We start from the raw sequence: 27,291 nt of genomic DNA, 5'->3' as shown, positions 1-27,291 counted from the left end.
CCTCTCCTTGCCACATGCCCACTGAGCAGGCCTCAAGGTTGAATAGGAAGAGAAACTTCAGAGTTGGCGTGTTGTTTACTAGGTTATGCAAAGTCCATTTTGTTGTAGAGGTCTTCCTGTGACCATTCATGAAATACAAACATTGACTCTATTACATATCATTTCGTCCAAAGCTCTTTTACCAATCTTTTGAAGTTTCTTTTCCCAAGTCCCAGATCATTTGGTCAAACCATTAACCATATCCAATTGGTATTAGTTTCTTACATCAAGTTATCGCACTTCATGATTCTTATAATTAGCATTGTTGTATTCTCTTCCATCTTCACAGCCACAGTCTATCCTAACGTTTTACCCACCATTGGACTTTATCACAGGAGAAAGCCTCTGTAATCATGATGGTATTTTACTACCCCTCTTAACACTAGTTAATAATACGCACATTCTCATCCTGTTTTCCCCCATAAAATAGAGTTTATGGCTTATTTGGAATTATCAGAAAGTAAAATCCAAGGAATCCAAGGAGAGAGAAGAACAGGATATGAGAGAAGGAAGAATTAATAGAGGATAAGTCTTGGCTAGTCTTAGTGCCACTTGTCCTAGGAAGTATATAAACTGTAGTTCCAGATACTCATTTGGTGGTTTGAGATGTGGGAAATTTATTGGTTACTGTCCTCTGGTGGTCAAAGATCTGTCCTACAGTGGAGTAACAGCTTAGAAATTCCAGGGTGCATGCTTAGGTGTGACCATGGAGCAGAAGCAGGAGTATGAAGTACACAGCACAGGAAGGAGGTAAGCATTGCATGGCATAGGCTAAGGGAAGAAGCATATTGTGAGATAAGGATGCAGAACACCCATCTGGTTGTGCCTAAGTGACATCAGTCAGAGTTCAGGCAGCTTGGAATAAGAAACAGGCAATTCCAGAGGGGCTACTGTAGTTTGTCAAAAGAATCTGGTACACAAGACTCTGAAGTATCTCTAACTTCTTGATAGTCAGTCCTGGCAGCTTTATTTCACAACATCCAGCAAGATGTTGAGGTTACCAGTGTCCAAAATCCAGTAGATTGTGGCACAGAGCTAAAGTAAGACAGTCAAGTTGCACTGCTGTCCCATCGAGGTGAAATGTAACTTAGTTTGATGTTCTTGCTTACTGAAATATAGAAAAAATAATAACATTTTTTTTTGGCCATAGTGGTGCACACCTGGAATCCCAGCGATGCAGGAGGCTGAGGCAGGAGGATTCCTAGTTCAAGGCCAGCCTCAGTAACTTAGTGAGGCCCTCAGAAATTTAGTGAGACCCCATCTCAATAAAAAATAAAAAGGGGTGGGTATGTGGCTCAGTAGCAAATTCCTCCTGGGTGAAAGCCTTGATACCAAAAAATATATATTTTATATGTCAATAGTTGTATATGCCACTGATGTAAATCACATCTCATATCAATCTTTGAAAAATATGTTCCTACTTAAAAATAAAAATTTCTTTACCTAAATGACAATGTGAAAAGAATCCAACCACTAAGCTTCTTGTTTCTCCATAGTTAATAATTATAGGACTATTACTATGTGTCAGATACCTTTCTAAGTAATAGTGATACAAAGTTGAAAAAATAAAAATTCCTTTCAATAGAGTTTACATTCTAGTGACTAAAGACTAAAATCCAAATAAAGAAGACATGTATGTCTGTATATCTATCCATCCACCTATCTATATAGAGAGGAGTACATGGATGGAAATGAGGTTGGCTTTGGGGATGCAATTTTAAATAGAGTAGTTAGAGAAAATCTTACTGAGAAGGATGTAAATTGATTGATATCCAAAGACTTGTAGGTGGGGAAGCAAGTCATGTAGTGAGATAGCTGGGAAAATAAGTCAACAAAAAGCCCTCAAGTGCATACCTGGTGTGTTAAGGAATGGTGTGTTAAGGAAGTAAAGAGGCCTAATGGCTAAAGCAGAAGTAATTGACAACAGAAAGCCAGGTCATTGGGGACCCTCATGGACCATTGTATGGACTCCAGCTTTTCCTGTGAGTGAAGTGGTAAACCACTGGAGAGTTCTGAGAAGACTAGTCATTTGACTTACTTTTTAAAAGTATAACTCTGCCAGTCAGTAGAGAATGGGGTTCAGAAAGGAAGCAGGTAAAGGAAGCAGGGAGGCCAGGTAGCACACTATTATAAATAATGCAGAAATATGATGGCAGATTTTTCCAACGGGGACCACATTCACACCTTTCAATTTATAATAGTAACAATAATGTCTCTAAGATTCCTGAAATGTAGTATCAGTTTGTTGAATTGGATAGTTAGGGGGGAAGAGATAAAGTCATTTCAACTTGACTTTTATTATCATTGTTCTAGAATGGAGATTCTCTCAGTTGCTCAATATATCTATTTCAACATTACATTAGGAACTGGGAAGATTATCATAGACTAAGTTCAGGTACCCCTGGATCAACTATGAGGCAGAATATGATGAAGAATATGTAATCACATGAATCCTGTAAGTACCTACTTTAACTTATGCGTCATAGAATTCTCTGTACCTAATGATCAATAATTGATTGAAAGCAATATCCAATAGTATAAGAAATGGAAGTTGTATTTTACTTATATGCAAATTATCTCTTTGAGAAGGATGGAGAGAAAATTGATGGCATGGTCTTATAATGATACAAGATTTATTTTCAAGTGTACCAATCTCCCTTTCATGAAAGTGGATTCACATGTGCAAACTCACTCAGGTTTTGGAATCTAACATGGTGGTTCAAATCAAGCTCCTATTCTCCAGACCTCAAGTTTTTGGTTATAGAGAACAAAAAGGCATTATCTGCCTATTAACTTATAGGGACCTGATTAAGAGTCAGCCATCACTGATCGTTGTAGGTCACATCATTCAGATTCCCACACAGGCTCTGGTAACGATTGAGGGGGCCAATCCCATTTGCCTCTGGTGGTTGGCTTAGGCAATTTTGGATCCTACCATCACCACTACAATAAAATATTTTATAAAAACTGTAGTATTTCTTTACCAGCATTCCTAACCTACAGAGGATATCTCCCTAGAGCATTTCTCAAAGTTACTGGGGCTCTTTCAAAATTAGTTTCCCCCAATCCTGGCAAAAGGACAATCTTTAGAGGCACTCAGCAGACACAATTAGGAGGAAGGTGAGATAAACCATTCCAGCTTTCCTATCTCCTTAAGCCCTAGATTCTTATCACCAAGGGATTTGGGGCACCTCAATTCATTAAAGGTAGGCCACTGTTAAATATTTATTTGGTCAACCACTCAAACAGAGCTATTCCCAACTACCTGAGCCTATAAGAATCTATACTTATTGGTATATGCCCCCACATAGATAAGTACAGCCTGATTTTTAAAATATTTTTTATTTGTTCTTATTAGTTTTTCATGATAGTAGAATATATTTTGACATATTATACATATATGGAGTATGGCTTCTCATCTTTCTTGTTGTACATGATGTAGAATTACACTGCACATAGGATAGTAATATCCAATTAATTCTACTATTGTTCCTATTCCCATTCCCCTCCTCCTTTCATTCCCCTTTATCTAATCCAAAGTACTTCTATTCTTTCCTACCCCCCACTGTGAGTTAGCATCTGCCTATCAGAGAAAACATTCAGGTTTTGGGAGATTGGCTTATTTCACTTAGCACAGTATTCTCCAGTTCCATTCATTTACCAGCAAATGCAATAATTTCAATATTCTTTATGGCCAAGCAATATTCCATTGTGTATATATACCACATTTTCTTTATCCATTCATCTGTTGAAGGGCATCTAGGTTGGTTTAACGGTTCAGCTATTGTGAATTGAGCTGCTATAAACATTGATATGGCTGTGTCACTGTAGGATGCTGATTTTCAGTTCTTTGGGTATAGGCTGAGGAGTGGGTCAAATGGTAATTCCATTCCAAGTTTTCTGAGGAATCTCCATACTGCTTTCCATAATGGTTACACCACTTTGTAGTCCCACCAGCAATGTATGAGTTTGACCTAAAATTGTTTATCCTTTCTTAGCATTTTTCAATTCATTTCCTATTTTACTGTCCTCATTTTTGCTGATATAACTCTTCTTGAGTTTGTATTTGGCCTTGTATGACTCACACTGGTATCTGAATCATGTAGGTTTTGAGGAAATCAGAAGAGGTGCTTGTGAGAGATGAATAGTACTTGGCTTCCCTTGAGAGGTAACTGTCTCAGGCAAGATCATTAAAGGATTTTCAAGTAAGGAATGATTAGTTTCACCTAACAGAAATGGAGATGTTGTTTTGTATGGCAGAAATAGCTCAGAAATATTCAGGGTTTTGAGGGTCTCTTAGTCATCTGAAAACTCCCATCTGATCCCATTCCTGTTCTTCATTCATAAAATGTTCCCTTGTCACACCATAAAAAAATTTTTTTGAACACCTTGAACAAATAGTTTAAGAGCTTTGTACTTCCCCCCTTCTCTTGCACAATCTTTTTTTATTGGTTGTTCAAAACATTACAAAACTCTTGACATATCATATTCCATACATCCGATTCAAGTGGGTTATGAACTCCCATTTTTACCCCAAATACAGATTGCAGAATCACATCAATTACACATCCACATTTTTACATAATGCCATATTAGTAACTGTTGTATTCTGCTACCTTTCCTATCCTCTGCTATCCCCCCTCCCATCCCCTCCCATCTTCTCTCTCTACCCCATCTACTGTAATTCATTTCTCTCCTTGTTTTTCCCCCCCTTTCCCCTCACAACCTCTTATATGTAATTTTGTATAACAATGAGGGTCTCCTTCCAATTCCATGCAATTTCCCTTTTCTCTCTCTTTCCCTCCCACCTCATGTCTCTGTTTAATGTTAATCTTTTCCTCCTGCTCTTCCTCCCTCTCTGTTCTTAGTTGCTCTCATTATATCAAAGAAGACATTTGGCATTTGTTTTGTAGGGATTGGCTAGCTTCACTTAGCATAATCTGCTCTAATGACATCCATTTCCCTGCAAATTCCATGATTTTGTCATTTTTTAGTGCTGCGTAATACTCCATTGTGTATAAATGCCACATTTTTTTTTTATCCATTCATCTATTGAAGGACATCTGGGTTGGTTCCACAGTCTAGCTATTGTGAATTGTGCTGCTATGAACATCAATGTGGCAGTATCCCTGTAGTGCGCTCTTTTAAGGTCATCAGGGAATAGTCTGAGAAGGGCAATAGCTTGTCAAATGGTGGTTCCATTCCCAGCTTTCCCAGGAATCTCTCCATACCACTTTCCAAATTGGCCGCACCAATTTGCAGTCCCACCAGCAATGTACAAGTGTACCCTTTTCCCCACATCCTCTCCAGCACTTGTTGTTGTTTGCCTTCATAATGGCTGCTAATCTTACTGGAGTGAGATGGTATCTTAGGGTGGTTTTGATTTGCATTTCTCTGACTGCTAGAGATGGTGAGTATTTTTTCATGTACTTGTTGATTGATTGTATGTCCTCCTCTGAGAAGTGTCTGTTCAGGTCTTTGGCCCATTTGTTGATTGGGTTATTTGTTATCTTATTGTTTAATTTTTTGAGTTCTTTGTATACTCTCGATATTAGGGCTCTATCTGAAGTGTGAGGAGTAAAAATTTGTTCCCAGGATGTAGGCTCCCTATTTACCTCTCTTATTGTTTCTCTTGCTGAGAAAAAACTTTTTAGTTTGAGTAAGTCCCATTTGTTGATTCTATTATTAACTCTTGTGCAATGGGTGTCCTATTAAGGAATTTGGAGCCCAATCCCACAATATGTAGATCGGGGCCAACTTTTTCTTCTATCAGGTGCAGAGTCTCTGATTTGATATCAAGCTCTTTGATCCATTTTGAGTTAACTTTTGTGCATGGTGAGAGAAAGGGATTCAGTTTCATTTTGTTGCATATGGATTTCCAGTTTTCCCAGCACCATTTGTTGAAGATGCTATCCTTCCTCCATTGTATGCTTTTAGCCCCTTTATCAAATATAAGAAAGTTGTAATTTTGTGGATTGGTCTCTGTGTCCTCTATTCTGTACCATTGGTCCACCCGCCTGTTTTGGTACCAGTACCATGATGTTTTTGTTACTATTGCTCTGTAGTACAGTTTGAAATCTGGTATCGCTGTACCTCCTGATTCACACTTCCTGCTTAGAATTGCTTTTGCAATTCTGGGTCTTTTGTTTTTCCATATGAATTTCATGATTGCTTTATCTATTTCCACAAGAAATGCCGTTGGGATTTTGATTGGCATTGCATTAAACCTATAGAGAACTTTGGGTAATATCGCCATTTTGATGATGTTAGTTCTTCCTATCCATGAACAGGGTATATTTTTCCATCTTCTAAGGTCTTCTTCTATTTCTCTCTTTAGGGTTCTTTAGTAGTTTTCATTGTATCAATCTTTCACCTCTTTTGTTAGGATGATTCCCAAGTATTTTATTTTTTTTGAGGATATTGTGAATGGGGTGGTTGTCCTCATTTCCATTTCAGAAGATTTGTTGCTGATATACAGGAATGCCTTTGATTTATGCGTGTTGATTTTATATCCTGCCACTTTGCTAAATTTACTTATTAGCTCTAGTAGTTTCTTTGTAGACCCTTTTGGGTCTGTTAGATATATTATCATATCATCCGCATATAGTGATAATTTAAGTTCTTCTTTTCCTATTTTTATGCCTTTAATTTCTTTTATCTGTCTAATTGCTCTGGCTAGTATTTCGAGGACTAAATTGAATAGAAGTGGTGAGAGAGGGCATCCCTGTCTTGTTCCAGATTTTAGAGGGAATGCCTTCAGTTTTTCTCCATTCAGAATGATGCTAGCCTGAGGCTTAGCATATATAGCTTTTACAATGTTGAGGTAAGTTCCTGTTATCCCCAGTTTTTCTAGTGTTTTGAACATAAAGGGATGCTGAACTTTGTCGAATGCTTTTTCTGCATCTATCGAGATGATCATGTGGTTCTTATGGTTAAGTCTATTGATGTGGTGAATAACATTTATTGATTTCCGTATATTGAACCAGCCTTGCATCCCGGGGATGAATCCTACTTGATCATGGCTCTTGCACAATCTTAAAGGCAAACATTTGATCTTGAATCCATCATGGATGTCACACTTGAGGCCAGCATAACCCTGATACTAAAATCAGATATGGAAAAGACTAAAAAACTACAGGCCAACATAGACACAAAAAGTCTTCAAAATATTAACAAATCATATACATAAGTATATACAAAGTATTACTATAGCATAATTGGTATTTATCCCAGGAATACAAAGTTGATTTACTCATCAAAAATCAATCAGTGAAATTCCCTACCTTATCAGAATAAAGAAAGAAAATAATATACAGTATCATAAGGTTTAGAAACAGCACTTGACAAAATTCAATACCAAATCATTATTTTGAAAACAACTTTAAACAAACTAGAAATTGAAATAAATTTCCTCAATTAGATAAGTGGTATCTAAAAATAACCCTACAACTAACATTGTATTTAATGATGAAATCATACACATTTTTTCCCCAAGCTTAGAAATAAAGCAGAAGCATTTTTCTTATTTCCGATTCAGAACTCTCTTCAAGAAATTTTACCAGTACGGTTGGGCACAACATAGAAAAGAAGTGAAATTGTATGTATTAAGTTTACTAGCCCTGCCTTAACACAGCCCATAGACTGGGTGGCTTACACAATCAAAATTCATTTTTTCACAGTTCTGAAATCTGAAGTTATAACAGGATTGGTTCTTTCTGAAGGCTGTCTTCTCCTTATATCTTCACATCATCTTCCCTCTGTCCATGCCTATGTCCAAATTTCCTTTTCTTCTTCTTTTTCTTTGGTACCAGGGATTGAACTCAGGTGCACTTGACCGTTGAGCCATAACCCCAGCCCTACTTTTGTATATTATTTAGAGTCAGGATCTCACTGAGTTGCTTAATGCCTTGCTTTTGCTGAGGCCTCTTTGTACTCATGATCCTCTTGCCTCATCCTCCCCAACTGCTAGGATTACAGGTATGTGCCACTGCACCTGGCCAAATTTCCTTTTCTTAGAAAGACACCAGTCATTGGAGGACGGTCCACTCTGACAACCACATTTTAATTTGATCACCTCTGAACTGGGAATGGTGGTGCATACCTACAACCCCAGTGACTCAGGAGGATAGCAAGTTCAAGGCCAGCCTCAGCAACATAAGGAGGCCCTAACTAACTTAGCAAGACCCTGTCTCAAAATAAAAGTAAAAAGGGCCAGGGATTCGACTCAGTGGTTAAGTGACCTTGAGTTCAATCCCTGCTACCAACAAACAAACAAACAAACTTGATCACCTCTGTAAACAGCCTGTCTTAAAATATAGTCACATTCAGAGGTACTGATATTAGGACTTCAACATATAAATTTAGAAGCTAATGACAGCCAATTTCAGTCAATGACATTGTCTGTTTCACAGGTGACGTGATTATATACACAGCAAATCATAAGGAATTTGCAAAACCAAAACAACAAATCTAGTAAAAATTGGTGAATTTAGCAAGGTGATGGGATATAAAGTTAATGCTTTCAAATTAATTATATTTCATATACTAGCAGGAATAAAATTATGCTCCCGGATTATAAATGTACCATAAACAGAGACAGCACTCAGTACTGATTAGAGTAGAAGGTAAAAAGCTATAGAAATGGGAGAGAAGAGGGGTTGAAAGAGTAGATGGCATGATTGAGAAGCACTAGCTAATAGAGAATGCAGTATGAGAGAAATAGAAAAGAAATTAGAAACTATGATGGGGGACAAAAATTAATGCTCTAAATATAAAATGAAGAAGTCGCATACTTTTGACCACTTGGTGAAATGTTATACAATGATGTTGGAAATATTTTACTTCAATTGCCTCCACAGTTGTAACATTATAGACATTATGTTGTAAATGTTGCTTGTTTTTTGACCTTTTAGAGTTATTTATAGATAATGCAAAAAATATTAGGCTGTGGTTGTTAGGATAGAATATAATATTAACAAATATGACAAAGTAAAGTATAACTGCAAAAGGTAGAAAATTGAAGGGGAGGAGTGAAGGTAGAAAAAGTTAGGCACTTTATTTTTGCATATTCTAGGAGAGGAGTCAAGAGTTGGGGGGGTCTCAAAATGATTAAGTTAGTGTTACAGTTGGAGATACAGTTATATATGTTCACATATAATTAATGTTAAAATTTTAATCAGTTAAACTACAATTATATATCAAACCCTGAAAAAATAAAAGTGTAAGTAATCTATATTATCTTCTTTTGTATTTCATATATCTTATGAAAAATTAATAATTTAAGGAATTTATAAGCCTACAATTTGACTTCTTAAGGCAAGTACTGGAGAAACTAAAACTAGAAATAATTACTTCCAGAGACCAGAAAGAAGGCAAGGATGAATAAGGCAAGTATTACATAGTTACTACATGCACATATTCTTCTAAAAGCTTAAAAATAAGCAACATTTACATCCTTATGACTGTAATGTTACAACTGTGGGAGCAACTGAAAGAAAATATTTTCAACATCACTTATCCATTTTCTTTCTATCCATCATTGATCTATCATCTAAATCTATCTCATCTATTTTTATTTCTATATCTAAAATTTGGGGACAACTGAATGATCATTTAGAAAATAATTATTTTAGATACTGGTATTTTGTTTCACCATGATTTTAGTTGCTATAAACAATAACAACAATAATTATTTTTTATAAAGGGGATAAAAATGGTATTGAATATTTTTAAAATGGCCTATTTCAATTATTGAGATAGGCCTATTTCAGACTTTTTTGATGACTGTTTTATGTGGAGAAAGACTAAGAATGCATTTTATTTTTAAAGCTGAGCATATGCTAATGTATAAAGAATACTTGTTTCTGAATTTCACTAAATCATCTGCAAAAGACCATATGCTTATAATAAGTAGGGTTGAGTTCAGCAGCTTCCCCAGATAAGGGTTATTAAATACTAGAATAAGCTACCAATAAAACATCAGTATGAGGTGATATATTTTATTTTCCCAATATTTAGACACTAATGGTACATTTTTTTTAAGGAAACAATGAATAAAAAGTTGCAACTATCCCAGCTCCTCGGTTTATACCCCAAAACACCATGCTACAAGGATACAGCCACATCAATGTTTATTAGCAGCACAATTCACAATAGCTAAACTGCAGAAGCAACCCAGATGCCCATCAATTGATGAATGGATAAAGAAAATGTGGTATATATACACAATGGAATACTATTCAACATTAAAAGAGAATAAAATAATGGCATCTTCAGGTAAATGGATGGAGTTGGAGAATATAATGCTATAAGTTAATATAAGTTAACCAATCCCCAAAAAACAAATGCTGAATGTCTTCTCTGATATAAGGATGCTGATTCATAATGGGGTTGGGGTGAGGGAGCATGGGAAGATTATACAGACTTTAGATAGAGCAAAGGGGAGTGAGGGGAAAGGAGGGGGCAAAGGGGTTGGAAAGATGGCGGAATGAGATGGATATCATTACCTTAAGTACATGTATGAAGACGTGAATGGTATGACTCTACTTTGTGTAAAACCAGAGCTATGAAAAATTATGCTATATATGTATAATGAATTGCAATGCACTCTGCTTTCATATATAACAAATTAGAATAAAAAATATAAAAAAATAAAAATAATGAAAAAAAAGTTGCAGATGTCAGTGTTCAGGGGATGATGGTTCCTGTATCTGTGAAAACTCTTTTCTGAAATCTTTAATATACCTTTGCATAAAATGTGGAGTTGTTTTTTTCTTAAAAATACAGAATTATTTTCTTTAGTTTTATTGTTTTTCTTCTATTTTATTTTTGTTTTAGGAGTTAAGATGTAGAAAAAAGAAAACAATAAAGGAAAAAAAGATAATATAATGTAAAAATTGGTTTATCACTGCCCTCTACTGTATGATTTTCTCAAACCAACACCATTTGGTTAAGGAAATGATAATGTTATTGACAGACATGTAATGCTGACCTAAGAACGTTGTGTACTCTTCAACTTTTAACATCTTCCTACATCTGAGCTTTTCAATTTTTTCAGCATTATTGACATTCTAGACCTGGTAGCTATCTGTTGCAAGTGGCTAAGCGGTTTTTTTTTTTTGGGGGGGGGCGGTATTTAGCAGCATCCCTGGCTGCCACCCACCAGCAGTCAATAGTACTCCCCAAAGTTGTGACCATTGAAAACTGCCAAATTTCCACTGGGGGCAAATCGCTCCTGATTGAGGACCACCACTCATACCTGTAATGGGTCTCATTATTAATCAAAGCTCTAGGCATCCAACAGTATTACCTAATGGATTCACTTAGAATCTATATCTGGATAACCAGAGAAGCAGTTGTGTACCAGTTTAGTTCTAAAAACATGCTTCTTACATGGTGAGCCAGATGACAAAGCAACCCCAGGGATATGACACTGAGAGTGCTATTCCTCTTGGTATTATCCCCTCCAGCCATAATCGACATAACTGCAGTGCCAGTATGTGCGGAGGCTAACTTAACCTGCATCCAGAACACTCTTCTAACGTTAATTAGTTTCCAAACTTAAATTATTCCTGCTATTGCAAATGACCTTCATTTAACATTTTTCATACTATCCTATGTTCAGGATTTGATTTGGCAAGTAATTCTTTCCTCTCTGTGTTTTTGACCTCATTTCCTATTTGTGTATCTGCTTCCCCCAGATCCTGATCTTTATGTGTCTGATCCAAGGTTGGTAATGGGACTCAGTAATGGGACTCAGAATCCCAAATGCTTCATTTGCTTAATGACCTGGCTTGGCATCTTGACACTTGGACACCATCTGGACCCAAATAGCAATATTAGCCCAGCATGAAAGCTTTTGAGAATAAAATTGTCTATTATAAGAATAGTTGTGAGATATTTACCCAGCATTTTAGAACTTGGAAAAATCTGGGGGCACAGATAGAACATACTATATAGGATGCCAAATCATTGTGTGTGTGTGTGTGTGTATAAACTATTTCTGATTATAAGATAATTTAAAACTTTGAAAAATATAGAAAATAAAAATAGGTAAAGAAAATATAATCACTTAAAATTGCACTATAATTCAGAAATAACAACTGCTAACCTTTTTTTTTTTTGTACTGGGAGAATAAAGTCCTCACACATGCTAGGAAAGGTCCTACATTGAGCTATATCTCTTGCCCCATTGTCAATTTTTTAAAATGGATATTTACATCTAAATAAATTTAGATGAGCATATCTATCCACACATGCTTTTTCAAATGTGCTATCATATTCCACACAGCATTTTGTAATCCATTTTTATATATCATCATGTATCTAGGAGTGATATCTAAAATAAATACCAAGCCATACAGCAGAGGCTGGCCTCACTGAAGCAAAATCCTGGGAGGCCATGTGTTAACTCTCTAGTAGCTACATAATGAGGGAGACCAGAGAATCTCATAGGAAGTTCCAGGGTGGTATGGGACAATGTGAAAAGCTGCTACGTGTCAATAAATAGAAGCAGCTCACTATTTTAACAGTTGATTACAGTTGTTAAGTGTAAATCAAACAATAAGTGGCCTTGTGTGCAATGCATTTTATTTTTATTTTTTAATTAATTTTTTTTGGTACCTGTGATTGAACCCAGGGCCACTTAACCATAGAACCACACATCCAGCCTTTTTAATATTTTATTTAGAGACAGGGTCTATCTGAGTTGCTTAGGGTCTTGCTAAGTTGGTGAGGCTGGTTTTGAACTCACAATCATCCTGCTTCTGCCTCCTGAGCTACTGGGATTACAGAAGTACTTCACCATGCCTGGCTGCATACACACTTAACTTCATGTGCCCCACATGAAGTTAAGTGTGTATGCACTTAACTTAATTTTGCTCAATGATAGACAGGACTGTTGGACCTGAAGATTACAATAAAGGTGAAAAATTCTTACCTAGTATTTTTTTCTATACCCTTTCTATGTTCAGATATGTTTAGACACACATATACCACTGTGTATACATTATTCCATACATTATTCATTCAGTAACATGTTGTACAGGTTTGTAGTCCAGGAGCAATAAGCTTTGCTATATGAAATATATTATTGCATAAAAAGTTAGCAATAGTTATTTCTGAATGATAGTGGAATTTTAAGTGATTGCATTTTTGTAAGTGCACTGTATGATGTGCACACAATGAGGACATCACCTAGTGATGCATTTCTCAGAAGGTATTCTATGGTTAATCAAAGCATGATTGTAGAAGGTGATCAAAAACATGACATTTAATGACTACAAAGTATTTGAACCTGTGGATATTTTATCTAAATTTTTATCTTGTCTTCACTTTATACTTTTGTTGAATTGATATGTTCATTATTCATCAAAGAAATCATTATATCTCAATTGCATGTATGTCAATTCTACTTGAAGAATCATCTGGTCCTATCCTCAAAATTTGACATATTATAGCACCTACCACATTATGTTTGAATTATTTCTGTAACCATCTGTTTCCTTTAATGAGCTGTACATACATTCTGTAAGAATTGTGCCTTGGTTAAGTATTGTATTAGCAGTATTTGCTGTTCAACAAATATTTACTAAAATAAGTTGTAGTAATACTTTCTTGTATTCCCTAGATTGATATTTAGAACTTCAAAGGATTTTTAAGAACATAGTGCATCATGAATTACCATATTACTTTCATTTTCCCTCTGCCTACCCTTTTAGGCAAGCTAATTAAAAAATGCTATGAAGGAGCTGACCTACTCCTGTATTTGAGAATTCTTCAAAGCCTTCTATTTAGAAAATTCTTCTCAGCATTCCGTCCATTTACTTGGATGACCACTAGAATATTATTTTCTTCATAGAGCTTAAGTAGTTAACAATCATGACAATTTCATGTTGCCCTCACTAGTCTGAACTTGAAAACTTAAGAACTTGTGCTTAATGCTCATGCATGCATTCATTCAATAATTCATCACATTTTTATTGAAGTCATATTACCTGCCAGATCTGTGGATCAACAGATGAATAAAACATGATCTCTGCCCTTGAGAAATTTTGAATTAGTTGGGAAGGCAGGCCCTCTACTACAATGTAGTAAGTCTCATAAGATATTTATGGGCAGAGTGTAAAAAGCACAGCATTGTCATAGTTTCACACTCCATTTCCTCAAAGATAAGAATATCTTAACCAACTTTAGGAAAACACTTCTGGACCTACTAGGAAAATAAAGACTCCTAAGGCTCTAATGATTTAGATTCATTAAAAACAGGGTGAAAATAAAAATAAGAAAACAGCTTGAATTTTCCAGACGTCACTTCATCTCAATACCATAGCACACCTGTACAATAAATGAGAAAAGGAAAAGTAGAGTCCTTGGAGGGTTTCCAGCAGGTTTGAACATCTTCCCAGTTACTCAAATGTTTTCATATTGCACCAACAAAGAGAAGATACTTGCTCCTTTATTTTTACATCATCAGTCTCACAAAAAGGTATGATAGAGAGAGCCTAAGGCTTTCAAAATCAAACAGAGAAATAGACAAGGATGCCATTGTATATACATAAATTTACATCTGCCTTTCCTGATAAGCATTTAAATAAATGTACCTAGACTATCTGGCACCTGGAGCAGAAAACTTACTTAGTATACTTCTCCTGTATTCAAAAAATTATTTTCAAAAATAAGCACGAAAGATGGTGGAATAGAGGAGGTTGCATTCCTGGCTGCTCCATGGCATGAAACCGAGAAAACAGACAGGCAGCTTCTCCACAAGGCGGGTGAACAAAACAAACAAACAAAAAAAAAGCAGGGGCAGGGGACTTTACTGGAATTTAGAACTGGACATTCAAAGCAGACCAAGGACACAGGAGGTTAGATATAATAAAATAAGTTATATAATAAAATAAGGAAAAAATCCCCAGTGACACAGCCACTGCAGTGGCAGGCCAAAAGCACCAGCCAGAGCGGTCCTTCCTTGAACACAGTAGAGGGATAAGGGAAGTAAAGGAACCTGAAATTTGGGAGGCCTGAGGCATGTTGGGTACAGAATGTCTAGAGACCAAGGACATCGCCCAACAAACCTGAAAGACACTCAGCACAATATCCATGTGCAGGGAAAGAAGCCATCTCTCCAGGTGGGATGCTAAGGACAAAGAAAGAAACCATTTTGCAGCCGTGGCATGGGGGCTGGCAGCTGAGGAAGCTGATTCCTGGCAAACCTGAGTTTGGCCCAAATTATAGGCCCAATAAACATACTTCACAACATAGAATGTGCTTATGTGACAAGGAAAAAAATCAAATGTGGAGAGACGTTTACACAGGAGACAACTGGTCACCCAGCTCTACCTCTCACCCTCCAATCTGACTACTTGCAGAACCTACTGTGAGAGATGCATCTGACTGGGAACTCAGAAAGGCAGGGGCAGGAGAAATTGTTTGGAGGTTGAACCTGAGACCAGAAAATATGGGGTCTGCAGGTGAATTGGCTTCCCTACGACATGAGTGGAACCCAGGGGAGATCCCTGGGGTAAAGTCTTCCAGCATGGACCAGCAAGTACTAGACACTGGAAGTGCACTGATTTAAAATCTCCAGATCAACTGGCATTCATGGAAGAGCCTGTAGCTCACCTAAACCCTGTCTCCAGGAATTCCATTTATGGGAATACCTCTCTCACTCCAGCAATCTGAGGGTGGAGCATCACACTCCAGACTACCCCACATAGAACTGCTGAGAATAGAAGCTGAGGATATTTTGAACTCTAATGGAAAGAATTCTTTAAGTTTTCATCAATATTTTTTTCTTTCTTTCTTCTTTTATTTTTTCCCTTTGTTTAATTGTGAGCTTGGTGGTACATGGACATTTTTACATTTTCATATTTTTTTTCTCATTTCTAGCATTTTTGAAGCCAGTTATTTTTCATGGATTAGTTTTTTTTTGTGAACTAGGATGTTTGATTAGTATATTTCAGTTTTGTTTTGTATTCCTTTATTTTTAACTTTTAAAAATTTTTTAATATATACAATATGTATATATTTCTTTCTCCTGTTTCCCTTGCTTCTCTTTTCTTTTGCTAAGAGCCAATCTCTATTATTCTTTTTCACTCTTCCTTTAAAAATCTTTTACTTCTGTCTTCTCTTTTGATCTCCCTCATAATCATCACATCCTATATCACTTCTGTTCTCTCCCTATCCACCATTTGAAATTGTAAACCCTTTTGTAAACTTGCTGTTTTTATTATAAGAAAAACTGATCATATCACTTCTGTTTACTGTGATAATTAATATTATAGATGTCACAGTAGGAACTATTTGGCTCACTACTGTATATTGCTTGCATTGGGAGTTGTTATTTTTTGTCTCTCCATAAATAGTGAGATACTGGAAACCTTCAGGGACACAATAAGTCCACAGGTTAGAAACTCTACTACCTCAGATCTATACTGTTAGATGGATAGAGACACAAACATGAAAAAGCAAGGAAATGAACTGTACCAAGTAAACAAGATACTCTAATAACAGAATCCATCAACATCACAGGGGAAGAAATGTCAGAGAAGGAGTCTAGAATGTACATAGTTAAAGTGATCTGCAAAGTAAAGGATGGTATAAGGAATGAAATTAGAAAACACAGGATGTGAAAGATCATGTCAAAATACAGGAAGTGAAAGATCAGGTCATAAGCAGATATTCTGAAAAAAAAAACTAAGCAGAAATATTTGAAATGAAGGAAACAATAAAACAAATTAAAAATTTAACAAAAATCATCACTAACAAACCAGTCCACTTGGAAGATAGAACCTCAGGCAATGATGACAAAATATATAATCTAGAAAACAGAGTTGACCATGGAAATAAGATGTTAAGAAATCATGAAGAGAACATCTAAGAATTATGGGATAACATGAAAAGACCAAATTTAAGATTTATCAGGATACATGAAGTCACAGAGATACAAGCCAAAGGAATGTATAATCTTTTCAATGAAATAATATCAGAAAATTTCCCAAACCTAAAGGATGAAATGAAAAACCAAATACAAGACACTTCAGGATCCCAAATATACAAAATTACAACAAATCCACATCAAGGCACAGCATAATGAAAATGTCCAGTATACAGAATAAGGATAGAATTTTAAAGGCTGTGAGAGAAAAATATTAGATTACATATAAGGGGAAACCAATTTGGATCTCAGCTAATTTCTCAACCCACACCCTCAAAGACAGGAAATTCTGAAAAAATGTTTATCAAGCTCTGAAAAAAATGGATGCTAACCAATAATCCTATATACAGAAAAATTAAACTTCAGATTTGAAGATGAAATAAAAACCTTCCATGAAAAACAAAAGTTAAGATAATTCACTACTAGAAAGCCTGCACTGCAGAATATATTCAACAAACTAATCCATGGAGATTAAAAAAAAAAAGTGAAAACCAGTTTTTATTTGGAGGATCTATCTAGTGATGAGAGAGTTTTGTTAAAGTTACCCAGTTACCCAGTATTATTCTGTTGTGGTCTGTTTGATTCTTGAAATTGAGAAGGGTTTGTTTGATGTATGTAGATGCTCCACTATTTGGGACATAAATACTTCTGATTGTTATGTCTTGTTGATGTATTAATGAGTTTAGGCCATTAACATTCAGGATTATTGTTGAGATATGATTTGTATTTCCACTCAGTTTTGTTTATTTCTAGTTTTTAATTTGAATTAGTTTCTCCTTTGATGAACTATTCCTTTAGAGTGGTTCCTCTGTTTGCTGAATGTTAATCACCTAAACTCATCAATCAAAAGACATACACTGGAAGATTGGATTAAAAACAAGACCCAACAATACTCTGTGTTCAAGAGACTCACCTCATAGGCAAAGACATCTACAGACTGAAGGTGAAAGGATGGGAAATAAAGTATAACTTACATGGATTGCATAAACATGCAGGGGTTCCTATCCTCATATCAGATAAAATGGACTTCAAGCCAAAGTTAATCAGAAGGGACAAAGAAGGACATTTCGTACTGCTTAAGGTAATTATACATCAACAAGACATAACAATCAGAAGTATTTATGTCCAAAAACAATGGAGCATTTACATACATCAATTTCAAGAATCAAACAGACCACAATAGAATAATACTGGGTAACTTTAACAAAACTCTCTTATCACTAGATAGATCCTCCAAATAAAAACTAAAATAAGTAACTGGAGTTGGGCACAGTGGTGCATGTCTGTAATCCCAGTGACTCAAGAGGCTGAGGCAGGAGGATTGAGAATTCAAAGCCAACCTCAGCAAAAGTAAGGTGCTAAGCAACTCCATGAGACCCTGTCTCTAAATAAAACATAAAATAGGGCTGGGGATTGTAGCTCAGTGGTCATGTGCCCCTGAGTTCAATTCCTAGTACCAAAAAAAAAAAAAAAAAAAAAAAAGAAAGAAAGAAAGAAAGAAACAATAAACTATAGAATTAAATAATACAATCAATAATTTAGACTCAATAGAAATATATAGAATATTTCATCCATCAATGAGAGAATATACTTTCTTCTCAGCAGCACACAGATCATCTCTAAAATAGATCATATCTTATGCCACAAAGAAACTCTTATTAGCAAATACAAAAACATAGAGATAACACCCTGCATTCTATCAAATCATAATGAAATGAAATTAGAAATCAACAATAGAATAAACAGTAGAAACTACTCTAACATTCAGAGACCGAATAATACACTATTGAGTGATGAATGAATAGCAGAAGGTATGGAATTAAAAAAATAATTACAGGTAAATGAGAATAGTGATAAAACATTTAAAAATCTCTGGGACAATATGAAGGCAGTGCTAAGAGGAAAGTTCACTACATTGAGCTCATTCATTAAAAGAATAGAAAGTCAACAAAAAAAAGTGACCTATCATTACATCTCAAAACCTTAGTAAAAGAACAAATCAACACCAAAGGCAGTAGAAGAGAGGAAATTATTAAAATCAGAAAGGAATGAAATTGAAACAATTAAAAAAATAGATGAAACAAAAAGTTGGCTCTTTGAAAAAAAAATTGATAAACCCTTAGCTATACTGACAAAGAAAAAGAAAATTCTAATTATTAAAATTCATGATGAAAAAGGAAATATCACAACTGGGCACTACTGAAATAGAGATGATAATCAGAAACTATTTTGAAAATCTATACTCCAATAAAACAGAAAATCTTGAAGACATCAACAAATTTCTAGAGACATATGACCTATCCAAACTGAATCAGGAGGACAGACACAATTTAAACAGATCAATCTCAAGCAATGAAATAGAAGAAGCCATCAGAAGCCTGCCAACTAGGACCAGAGGGATTCTCAGCCAAATTCTACAAGATCTTCAAAGAATTGACACCAATACTCCTCAAATTATTCTGTGATATAGAAAAGGAAGGAACCCTTCCAAACTCATTCTATGAGTTCACCCTAATAACCAAAACCAAAGACATACCAAGGAAAGAAAACTTCAGACCAATATTTATGATGACCATAGATACAAAAATTCTCAATAAAATTCTGGCAAATCACATTCAAAAACATATTAAAAAGACAGTGCACCATGATCAAGTGGGGATGTAAGGTTGGTTCAACATATGGAAATCAATAAACATAACATCATTATTAAAGACAAGAATCACATAATCATTTCAATAGATGTAGAAAAAGCATTTGACAAAATACAGCACTCCTTCATTGTTCAAAACATTAGAAAAACGAGGGAGAGTAGTTGGAGAAAAACTGAAAAGTATTCCCTCTGAGAACTGGAACAAGGATGCCCTCTTTCACCACTTCTATTCAACATCATCCTTGAAACTCTATCCAGAGCAACTAGACAGAAGAAAGAAATTAAAGGGATAGGAATAGAAAAACTAGATCCCAAACTATCACTATTCGTATGATTCTATATTTAGAGGATCCAAAAAATTCCACTAGAAAACTTCTAGAACTAATAAATGAATCCGGCAAAGTAGCAGGATATAAAATTAACACCCATAAATCAAATGCGTTCCTATCCATCAATGATGAATGCACTGAAAGACAAATTAAGAAAACGACCTCATTCACAATAGCCTCAAAAATATTAAAATATTTGGGAATAAATCTAATAAAAGAAGTGAAAGACCTCTACAATGAAAACTACAGAACACTAAAAATGAAAGTGAAGAAGACCTTAGAAAATGGAAAGATCTTCCATGCTCTTGGATAGGCAAAATTAACATTGTCAAAATAGCCATACTACCAAAAGCATTGCACAGACTTAATGAAATTATTAACACCATGTGCTGATGGTTATGGGCTTATGAACCTGACAGATGTGAGTTTGAATCCTATTTCTATTATTTACTCATGTGACTTCAGTCTAGTTGCCCAAAGTCTCTAAGATTGTTCTTTGATCCATGAAATGAGAGTATTATCTTAAAATCCCAATGACATTCTTCATAGAAATAGAAAAAGCAGTCATGAAATTCATTCAGAACAATAAGAGACCCACAATAGCCAAAGCAATCCTTAGCAAGAAAAGTGAAGCAGTAGGCATCACAATTCTAGACCTTAAATTATAATAAAAAGCCACAGTAAAAATGGCATGGTATTGGCACCAACACAGATATGTAGACAAATGGTACAGAACCACAGAGATAAACCCACATAAAAACAGTTATCTCATACTAGACAAAGGTAACAAAAACATATATCAGAGAGAATACAGACTCTTCAACAAACGGTGCTGAGAAAACTGGAAATCCATATGTAATAGATTGAAATTGAACCCCTATTTTTCACCTTGCACAAAACTCACTGAAAGAGGATCAAGGACTTAGGTGCTAGAACAGAAACCTTCCACCTAAAAGTAGGAAAAAGTAGGTCCAAATATCCATCATGTCAGCTTAGAAACTGACTTCCTTAAAAAAATACCTAAAGCACAAGAATTAAAATAAAAAATCAATTAATGGGATGGAATCAAACTAAAAAGTTTCACAGTAAAGGAAACAATTACGTGAAGACAGAGCCTACAGAATGGGAGAAAAATCTTTACTATACACACCTCAGATAGAGCATTAATCTCCAGAATATATAAAGAACTCAAAAAACTTAACACCAAAAATACAAATTACCCAATCTATAAATGGTCTAAGGACCTGAACAGACACTCCACAGAAGAAGAAATACAATAAATCAACAAATATTTGAAAAAATGTTCAACATCTCTAGCAATTAGAGAAATGCAAATTAAAACTACAGAGATTCCATCTCACTCCAATTATCAAGACTACAAGCAGCAATAAGTGTTGGCAAGGATGTAGGAAAAAAGGGTGCACTTATATATTGCTGGTGGGATTGCAGATTGATGCATCCACTATGGAAAGCAGTATGGAGATTTCTAAGAAAACTTGGAATGGAACAATTTGACTCAGTTATCCCACTCCTAGGTTTATACCCAAAGGACTTAAAATCAGCATACTACATTGACAACAGCCACATCAATGTTTATAGCCTCTCAATTCACAATAGCCAAACTATGGAACCATCTTAGATGTCCTTCAACAGATGAATGGATAAAGAAATTGTATATATACAAATGGAATATTACTCAGGCTTAAGGAAGAAGGAAATCATGGCATTTGCTGTAAATGAATGGAATGCTAAGAGAAATAAGCAAGTCCCAAAGAACCAAAGGCCAAATGTTTTCTTTCATATGCAGATGCTAATTCACAATAGGGGCATAGGGGCAAGGGAAAGAATAGAGGTACTTTGGATTAGACCAAGGGGAGTGAAAAGCGGGGAGAGGGTGTTGGGGGTAGGAATGATAGTAGAAAAAATTGGACATTATCATCCTCTGAACACATATGATTAAATAATCTTTGTAACTCTATATCATGTACAACCAGTAGAATGAGAATACTGCATTTATGTATGATTTGTCAAAATGCATTCTACTACCAGTTATAGCTAATTAGAACAAATAAAAAAAAATTTTAAATGAGCATGCAATTAGGGACTGATAATGTAAGTCAGTGATATGTTCTTAGCATGCTTGAGGCCTTGGGTTCAATCCTCAGGACCAAAAAACAAAAATAAAGTCATGGAATTAAATGAATAATGATAAACAGAAAAGAAATTCAGTTGAAGTTTTCTTTTTCTTAATTAATTTATGAACTGTGAAGAAAATGAGAAAAGGAATGAATTCATCTTTTGAATTACACTCAGGCATTTTTTTGTAATTTAATTTTTAACTGACACATAATCATTGTATATATTTATGGAGTACAGTATAATAATTCAATAATATAAAACAAGTAATGATCTAGTCAGGGTAATTAGAATTTGTATTGAGATCCTTTGTCCCCTCTTCTAGTTATTCTGAGATATATATTGTTGTAAACCAGCTACTTAACAGCTGCATCTCTAGAACAAAGAACTTATTTCTTGTGTTTTGTGTACATTATCTAACCTTACTAGTCCCCATCCTCCCACCTACAATTTGTGAGGCACTTGGTTTGAGGCACTGGGTTTGATCCCCAGCACCACATTAGGAAAAACTAAATAAACAAAATAAAGGTAAAATATTTAAAAAAATAAGATAAAAATAAAACTTCTATGTGACCAAATAGTTATGGTTGAAATATCTAGGAGATCAAAAAGTCTGTTCTACTTTGTACTTCTATGAGATCAACTTTTTTAGCTTCCACCAAGAGAAAACAAACATTTCTTTTTTTTTTTTTTTAGCAGAACAACACTTGTCTGTTATACTAATGGATAACTAAATTAAAATGTTATAGCAATCAAATAACAATTAAGCAAGAATAATGACTTTAAAATGTTTCAATTTTCATATTATTAAATTCAGTAATTATTCAAATACAAACTAAATTTTACATATAAATAATAAAAATATTATACCTAACAGCTTGGTTTCACTGCTTTAAATATAAAATATAAGAACTGGGGTTGTGGCTCAGTGGTAGAGCACTTGCCTAGCACTCTTGAGGCACTGGGTTTGAGGCACTGGGTTTGATCCCCAGCACCACATTAGGAAAAACTAAATAACAAAATAAAGGTAAAATATTAAAAATAAAATAAGATATAAATAAAACTTCTATGTGACCAAATAGTTATGGTTGAAATATCTAAGTGATCAAATAGTTACGGGTGAAATATGACTTTGTCTATATAATCTCTGTGCTTTCGATTTTTATTTCTAATCCACCATTTCACAGGAATATGTAGTTCCATATTTAATAAAATCCAGCCAAAATTGCAATGATTGTTCAGAACTTAGACCAGCAAAATATTTTTTTCCAGAAGATATTTCTCACTGACATTTAGAATTGCTGGCACATGGTGGTAATAAAAAGCAGACTGTCTCCCAGCAGCTCAGGAGGCTGAGACAGGAGGATCACGAGTTCAAAGTCAGACTCAGCCTCAGCAACTCAGTGAGACCCAGCCTCTAAATAAAAAACAAAATAGGGCTGGGGACATGGCTGACTGCCCCTGGCTTCAATCCCTCATACCAAAAAAAAAAAAAAAAAAAAAAAAAAGCAGACTGTAAAAGTCAACTTTACTATTGTTTTTAAATACTGTACAGACCATGCAGTTTCCTTAGTTGCCTACTCTGCAGTGACTGCTTCCACTGCAGTACCCTTGGTCACTGAAGAGACCATTTATTTGCCTCTTGATACTGTCAGGTCTACAAGTATTTTTCATGATTACATTTATATGCTCGACACTGTGCTAGGTACTTTTAAACATCACTTCCTTTGCCCTTGCTACAATCCTAGACTGTAAATACCTCTCCTTACTCTCATTTCATGGATCAAAGAACAATCTTTGGGACTTTGGGCAACTAGGCTCAGGTCATACAAATAAATAATAGAAACAGAATTCAAACTCATGTCTGTCAGGTTCATAAGCCCATAACCATCTAACACTCTCCCCATTTATTCATGTGACAAATAAGATTGAGTACCTTCTGCAAGCTGGTAATAGAATAGTACATAAGAAACAATTCCTGTTAGCAGAGGGTTCTGGGATTACTCAATCACTCCACTTTTCCCAGAGTCAGTCTTTCTCCTATTTCTGTCACCACAGTTTTACTTATTTCAAAACTTTATCATAGATCATGTACTCTTTTGAATTTCCATTCTTCTCTGTCCATTTTTGGTCCTTGAACTTCCAAACTGTGAGCTAAGTAAATTTCTCTTTTATAAAGTTAATTCCCTCATGTATTTCATTATAGTACAGCAAAGCTGAGTAATATACCAGGCCAGACAATTTTTACTATTTTGGTAAAAGGTCTTGACACTTTGTGAGGAGTCTGAATTTTGGAGTCCATACTCATGTGTGTTGCAGGTTGGGGTCCACATTCATCTTGACTGCTTTTTCATCCATGCTATCAGGTGGATGAATGGCAAGCTTTCTATTATTTTCCAGGTAGTTTCACAGAAGGAGCAGCCCATTATAATTACTCCTTTAGGCACAGGCACTGAGGCTTGAAATAATTTCACTCTGGACAATCAGAATCCCAATATGTTCAGGCTGGGGATGTAACTCCATAGCAGAGTATGTGGTTATCCTGGGCAAGGCTCTGGGTCTAGTTCCCAGCACTGAAGAAAAAAAAAAAAAAAGAAAGAAAGAAAACAAAAGCAAGACACAATCCCCAGGAGGTAAGGCCTATAAACCCTCAAGTTCTTTCAGATGTTCACTGTTCATCTTTGAGTTTATTCTTCATTTCTCTAGTTCTTCCAATGAGGCAGTACTTCCTAAAGTTTTCACCACCTTCCAATAATCTGTTAGCTTGTGAATTCATCAGTGGATTAATCCACTGATGAGTTTACAGCCCTCCTTATCCAATCACCTCACCAAAGACATTGCCTCTGCATTGGGGATGAAGCCTTCAACACACAAACTTTTGGGGGATATTTCAGACCCAAACAATAATAGCAAGGGAGAAAATATAGCTTCTCTAGTGCTCTTAGCAGCAGAAGTTTGTGGTCCATTGAGTTCAATTAATGTCATTATGCCACAATGTCATCCATCGCCATCTCTTCATTTCCCATTTTGAATCCCAAGACAGTGCATGTGATAGGCCCAGTTTTGGGCTACTGCTGCTAAATTAATAAGCTATGATCAGGGAGAAAAGGAATATAATACAGAGACAGTTCCTCCTGCATGTGAGAGGCACTACCTAGAATGTGGTGTTGGCTCTAAATAGGCAGCCACTCCCAGATTTAGGAACTGTATGACCTAATGATGCAAGAAGCTATCAGATGCATATACAAACATGATTTTCTGCAGCTGATAGATGTTCCAGCACTAGGAATTATGTTCTTTAACCAAAATATACAATGTATAAATTTTGTTTTTAGTTTTTCTGGAAGGTATGTGTACACTGAATAGGGAATCATTTATTATCTCATTTTCCTTAATATGGAACACACTCTAAAGAAGCTCAGTTTACACTGAAATAGACTTCTATTTCTGACAGCAAGCCATATTAGCTGCTCTGAATGAGCCACCTGCTGAAAACAACTAAAAATTCTGAGTTAAAAAAAATCTAACACATTGATGAACTGGTAGGGCATGAAGGAATCCTCCCAGGGACTTTAAAAGAAGGAACAAAAATGAGCATATTCTGAGAAAGTGAGGGAGAAAGTGGGCTTTGGTTTAGAGATTATCAAATTCTAGATACCTAGAGCTTTTGCTTTGATAGTTGTGCAGCATGCCAGAGTGAGGAAAATAAGCACACGGTATGTGCACACTGTTCAAAAGAAAGAGTCAAAAAGGAGACAAAAATTTGGGCCCCTCAAAGCTGTACTCCCTGTGTAAGGGTTAATGAGAAATAAACCTCATGCACTGAAGAGGTCAGTAAGGAAACATGCATTAGACTTGGAGACCTATAAAGGAAGAAAAAAAAAATCTCCTGAGAAGCTCTGAGACATTTGATTTAGAGGCTCAAATTCAATCTATCTGTGCAATACAAAAAAACCTCCACTGCAGAATTTAAACTGATCCTCTGGTTGAAGGTGTTCCCAAACAACTTGCAGAAGCGAATTCTAATGATCTCTAGGACTCAATTTTAACTCCAGCTTCAGAGAATCCCCATTTTTATAAACCCATAAACATGAATTCAGAATTGAGAATCAAGTGTCTGTTTTTGATGTAGAGCACAAAAAGATGCACAAAATTTTCAGTACTGGATTTAACAGCAACAGAATATAGACTAAATATGCTTAATGTGTGTAAGAAATAAAAGCTCTGAAAGAGAAAAAAAATGAAACTGCAAAACTAAGAAGCACTTGATGGAACATATAAAAGAAAGATTAAGAGAAATGGAGGATAAACTAAGAATGTCTTAAGAACGTTTTATAGATGTTCTAAGCGATAATTTTCCCAAAAAAGGAAGACAGTTAAGAGTGGAAAATACCAATACGTGACATTTATTTAGTGCAAGAAATTTCAAGAAAAAAAATCTTTTAAAAGACGGAACAGTGAAATAACTAAATATATAACTGGTGACTCTTTGCCAGTTGTCAAAAAGTAGAAAGAGAATGCTTGAAATTACAGACCTCTAATACAGGCTATAATAATCTGAAGTTATTGGTAGTTCAGCCCATTATATATTAACTATACATTACTATGGTTGATCATTTTTTATTTTTGTAAGTGCAGGATGGATGGATATATATATATATATATATATATATATATATATATATCTCAACCAACAAGATGCAACGCAAAACAGAATACATAGGTGGTTATTGAGGACTACTTGTACATCTTTTAAGATAGGAAACTCACATTCAAGCCGCAGTCTCAGGACAAACTACCTTAAAGCTGCAGAGAAACCAAACAGATATCCCGTTTCTAACTTAGCCTCAGTGCATCCTGAGGCTAAGTTCCAGCAGAGAGTTCTGTTTTAAACAATCCGAATTGGCCGAACTTTGCTGATTATTCCAGCGTTTAGAATCTTTACTATTTGCTAAGCACTACCTGATACCCATGACTCACAAATGCCGGGACATGGAGTCACAGCAAAGAACAGGTGAAAAGTTATTCCTAGTTGTGTCATGCAAGCGCATACAACTCCCGTCGTTCTCAGTGCAAGAAATCAACAAATAAACAGAGGCACCGCATTTCAGCTTCGGCTGCGCCTGGTTCGCAATGGCGCCTGGTCTCTGTAGTCGGCTCGCGGAGGACCGCCAGCGTGGCGACTCCCGCTTAGCAGGAAT

The 27,291-nt window shown here is 35.5% G+C and overlaps 1 long non-coding RNA gene across 3 annotated transcripts in view; it reads right to left on the bottom strand.

Annotated features, from left to right (window-relative positions):
* Nucleotides 1-27,231, bottom strand: part of LOC308644394 — a 48,512-nt gene extending 21,281 nt beyond the window's left edge. For all 3 annotated transcript variants that reach the window (XR_014020987.1, XR_014020988.1, XR_014020989.1), the window contains exon 1: nucleotides 26,861-27,231. This is a non-coding gene — a long non-coding RNA (uncharacterized lncRNA). The remainder of the gene's footprint in view (nucleotides 1-26,860) is intronic.
* Nucleotides 27,232-27,291: the final 60 nt, after the last annotated feature.

Source organism: Spermophilus citellus, assembly GCF_964194105.1.
Source record: "Spermophilus citellus genome assembly, chromosome: 3".
Lineage (NCBI taxonomy): Eukaryota > Metazoa > Chordata > Mammalia > Rodentia > Sciuridae > Spermophilus > Spermophilus citellus.
This window is presented reverse-complemented; position numbering and strand designations above follow the sequence as displayed.